Below are 5,367 nucleotides of genomic sequence, written 5' to 3' on the forward strand. Positions count from 1 at the left end.
TGATGTTATGCTAATCGCTAAATTGAATAAATTAATATGATATACTTAATATAAATATATCACTGTAAGCTGAATCTACAAAAATAGCTATGTGATGGTATTGCTGAATGTGTTAAATGTTAGTAATCTATACTAGTTTTATTCTATATACTAAGATGGCTAGACCAAAAAGGTCTACTGTAAACCCTCTTCCTCCTGCTGACGTAAACCAGATGGCTCATGCCATGGAGACTGATAATCCATTATAAAAAATTTGTATCTGTCTCCACATAGGAAAATCATGATGAGGGCACCTCCTCAATAGTTCTCTAAACTGTTCCCATGCTTCAAATAGGAATTTTGACTCATGTTGCTGGAAGTTTGCTATCTCGACCATCAACTTAGTAGAACGAGATGGAGAAAATATTTTTCCAAGAATTGCTAAGTCAAATCTTCCCATGTTGTAATAGAACTTGTTGGGAGCATGGCAAACCATGCATTCACCTTTTCTGTGACAAAGGATGGAAAAAGGTGAAACTTTACAGCATTAGTGGTGACCCTGTTGTATTTGACAGTGTCTGTAAGTTAGAATTTTTTTTTTCAAATGGAGGTTAGGGTCTTCATGAGGCATTCTTCCAAACTGTGTAGAATTCTAAACCATAGTGTTCAAGACCGACTTTAATTCAAAATTGTTAACTTTCACATTAGGGGCCGCGATGCTCCCAAAAGTACCTCTAGCAGTGGATGTCACATAGTCTTGAATCGATCTCTTTCTCTCAGCCACTCTTTGTTGTCTCAACTCCTTTCTTTGCCTTCACACAGTTCTTTCGATCTTCGGATCAAATAGACAAACTGTAGAACATTTAGAATGAGTGAACATATACTAGTTTTTTTATAAATAAAAAAATAAAATAAAATAAATAAAAAATAAGAATGAAAATAAACAAAATTAAAATTAAAGCAAACAAAACAAATAAATAAAATAAAACAAAACAAGAATTGTTCAAATAAATTAAATATGAGATTTTCTTAATATTGAAAAAATAATCCTCAACAACAGCGCCAAAATCTTGTTTAGTGGACAAGTGTATTCGTTGAAAAGTAATATAGGGTTCCAAAATAAGTTCTCAAAATTATCGTTTCACAAAAATTATTTTGTAGTTACTAAAAACTTTCTAATTCAATTGTTTGAACTCAAAGGATATGAGATTAAATTAGACAAGAATTTAATTATAAAATCAATTGTAAAAATTAGAACAAGAAACACAATGCATGTCTTGGTTAAACTTAAAAGAGAAGAACCCAAGATATATGAGTTTTCTCATTCAATCCTTTATGTTATTTTTCCATTTAATTCTAAGTTCGATTTCTTTGTGATTACTAATCATTCATACAATTACTATCAATCTCCAATGGTCATGGAATATTAATTCAAGAAACCATAAAGCACCTATGAACTTGTTAATTCAATAACAATTGGAAGAGAAAGATGGATTTGATTTACTTAATCCTTTGTCTCGTTTTATCCTATATATTCATTAACTAATTGAGGTGCGGCCGTCTGATGATATAATTAATTAGAGTTTTATAATTATACATAATAGGATAAACACTAATTACAAATGGAAATCAAACATAGATTCAAACTTCAAAATCTCATTAATTCATGAACGAGTACTTCCATAGCCCTAGTTATGGACTTAGTTACTTATACTAAAGATAAGAACTAAAATAATCATAAACAAAGCCATAGAGAAAAGTAAACTAGAATGAAATGAGTTTTCGATCTTCAAGTACGGTCATTTAAAGCTCAAAGTCCCTCCAAAAGTGTGGCATGTAACACCCCAAATTTTGTAATATTGTTTAATTATTAAAATATATGTGTGAATTGATGTTTGAATATGCAATTAATTGTGTGATGAGTTAAATATGGATATAATGATGATGACTACTGAATGGTGGTGTGGATATGTGTGTAAGTACGTATAGATATGGGTATATTTATATAATATGATTGAATGATGAATATGGACTTTTGGTTGGATCGATTAAGTATACATACATACACACACATACACACACACACACACACACACACACACACACACACACACACACACATATATATATATATATATATGTATAAGCTGAGTGTGTGTTGTAGAGGCGTTCTTGTTGTAGTGAGAAAGTCTTGGGAGAAAAGGGTGATTTTATTACGTTCTTGCTGTAGCGAGAAGGCAACAGAGAATGATACATTTCTAGGTGTAATCTCGCTGTAGCACGTTCATTGTTGATTTGTGTTGCGGATCTTCATTCCGAGGATAAAATATGAGAAGATATGTATTTTGGTGAGAATGGTTTGAATGAGATTGAATCTTGATGGAAATGTGGTGTGCAATATGATGTGATTGATATTTGAGAAATGTGTATGATGAATAGTGGATGTTGTGTGTTTGAATACAATGTAATTGATGTCGAATATGATGTGTGAGGAAATAGTTGAACCCGTTGTTGGTGATTGTGTGTGGTTGCATGCCATTAATTGATGTTGAATAAACTGAAATGGTCGAAAGTGTGTGGAAATGGCATGTTGATGTTGATTGTGATTTTGTTTGGATATGTTGGAAAGCTATGAATGGTTCAACGATACACTGGGAGTGTGGAAGATAAGGACGGTAGAAATACCTTGGGAAAGAGAGGGTAGTGGTAACACCATCAGTGAGCATGGGTGCACTATAGGCCACACACTTTCTTCCTGAGTCAGCCTCTGACTAACACATTTGCTAAGGGACCCGTGACCACATACATTGTATCCATGAGGCGGGGGCAATCCAGTAACCATTCATAGTAGGAAACTGAACAAGTCCTTGAGGTTGAGGGCATCAGGAAAACTATGATCACAGTGCCACAGTGAGCGCACATGGGTGTAAATTGTTTGATGGTGCAGTGAGCGCACTTGTGTGTGGATGAGAATGAAATGTTGAAATTATTGCTTATGTTTGTATAATGAGTGATTTATATTAGATGGAAGTGTGTGAAAATATGTCAAGTGAGTGTCTATGCTTGTGCATGTTTAATAATGTAGAGTACTCACCGTTACATTTATTTTTTAGGTAACTAAGACGATCAACACCTAGCTCAATGAAGGGATGGATGAAACTGCTATAGGACTTAGAATATTTATTTTGAAAATATGATGTATTTGAATTGGTCATGTAGCAGTAATTTGATATAAACTTGTAATCCATTTGTTTTTTATTTTGAAATATTTTATCGAACCATGTAGGAGAAATCTTTTTAAATGAAAAAATTTATTGTTCCTATTTTTGTGAAATTTATTTATTAGAAATTAAATTGAGGTGTTACAATTTTGGTATTAAAGCAGTTCATCCAAACTGGACTGGAGTATCGGTCTGAAGCGTCCAAGCTGTGTGTTGATATGTTTTGTTTGTCTGAATTATAAATGTTGTTATTAATCTGATGTGTTAGAATGTTGTTTGTTACATTGTTTACTAGCTTAGATTAGAATAGTCGGTAGAGGTAGAGGAACTGGGATCACCAATGACCCATTAGAGCGGATGAGCCAAGTTCTGGAGACCTTGGTGCACAACCAAGACGCAGAATCAGCTGAGTACCAAGGACTGTCTGCCTTCACTAGGCATAATCCTTCTATATTTGAAAGAAAGTTTGACCCAGAAGGTGCCCAGAGGTGGTTGGCTAATATGGAGAAGGTCTTTTATGCAATTAAGTGTCGAGAGAAGCACAAGCTGATCTATGCCACATATATGCTATGTGGGGAGGTAGAGGACTGGTGGAATTTTGTCAGTCAGACCTTGCCACAAGAAGGTAGCTATATTCAGTGGGAACCATTCAAGGCGAGTTTCATGGGGAATTACTTTCCTTGGGATTTGAAGAAGCAGAAAGCTTGAGAGTTCCTTGAGCTAAAGCTCGGGAATATGACAGTAGAAGAGTATGCAGCAAAATTTTAAGAGCTGATGAAGTATTAGCCTCACTAATAGCATGAGGATAGAGAGGAAGAATTGTGTGCTCAGTTTAAGCATAGGTTGAAGCCAAAGATTCGAGCTGCTGTCAGTGTTTTCGAACTGACTAACTTGCCTACTTTGGTGAGTAAGTGTAGAATCTTTAAAGCTAACTCGAGAGGGAAGACTGTGGACACCAGGGGAAGTAGCCTAATGAGGCAAGATAGAAGACCCCCTAGATTCTTAAAAGGGCCATATTTAGGCTCAAGTAATTCTCAGTCCAGAGGAAAATCGTCTTAAGAGAGGAGCAATGGGAGTGGCTCTGGTTCTAGCTCTTTCAGAGAGCCAATCAAATGCTTCAAGTGTGGAGGACCACACATAGTGAGAGACTGCCTACAACCACGGACCAACTGTAGTAACTATGAAAATTCGGGGCACACTACTAATGTATGTTGGGCTATTAAAAGGAGTGGTAGTTCGAGTATAACTCATAGGCCTGAGTCAAGAGGGAGGAGCATGGGACCAAGCATGGGGCCAAAGTCGAGTATTCCCAGGAGAGTCTTTGCTACGAGTGGGGCAGAGACTTCACAATCTGAGGAGTTAATTCGAGGTAAATGTGTTATTAAGAGCAAACTACTTGATGTATTGTTTGATTCGGGTGCTACACACTCTTTTGTATTCGTGGACTGTGTGAAGAGTCTGGGTTTGTATGTGACTGAATTGTCGTACAATGTTGTGGTGACTACCCTTACGGGTAAGCTGGTTATGATGTCGTGGGCATGTCTAGGGTGTTCAATAATGATGCATGGTAGGGACTTTGAAGGAGACTTGATTTGCTTGCCTTTTTCCCAGTTGGATGTAATTTTAGGAATGGATTGGCTAGCTGCCAACCATGTGCTGCTAGACTACAGGGAGAAGATTTTGATCTTCGATGAGTCAATAACGAAAATTCTAAGGCTCTTGGATCAAGGTGCATTGGAGAACACGGTGATTGCTAAAGCCTTTATGGTCCTATTCTTGATGGAGGCTGAAAGTGTAGTGGAGTCAGAGTACATCCCAATGATAAGGGACTTCTTCGAAGTCTTTTCTGAAGACGTTTTTGAATTGCCACCTGAAAGGGAGATTGAATTCGCTATAGACCTCATTTTGGGAACAAGCCCAATTTTTGTGATACCATATAGGATGTCACCGGTCGAGTTAACAGAGGTCAAGAAGCAAGTGGAGGATTTATTACAAAAGTGGTTCGTGAGACTGAGTGTTTCACCATGGGGAGAGCCAATGTTCTTAGTAAAATAGAAATATGGGAGTATAAGGATGTGTGTGGATTATCGACAACTGAACTAGGTGACGATAAAGAATAAGTATTCATTTTTTAGGATTGATGATTTGATGGACCAGTTGCGTGGAG

General features: G+C 36.5%; 1 non-coding gene across 1 annotated transcript; it reads left to right on the forward strand.

Annotated features, from left to right (window-relative positions):
* Positions 1-275: 275 nt before the first annotated feature.
* On the forward strand, positions 276-382 carry LOC113873944. Its single transcript, XR_003506009.1, has one exon. It is a non-coding gene; the product is annotated as a small nucleolar RNA R71 (small nucleolar RNA).
* Positions 383-5,367: the final 4,985 nt, after the last annotated feature.

This window comes from Abrus precatorius, unplaced genomic scaffold (assembly GCF_003935025.1).
Source record: "Abrus precatorius isolate BTA unplaced genomic scaffold, Abrus_2018 Scaffold7, whole genome shotgun sequence".
In the NCBI taxonomy this organism is placed as follows: Eukaryota; Viridiplantae; Streptophyta; class Magnoliopsida; order Fabales; family Fabaceae; genus Abrus; species Abrus precatorius.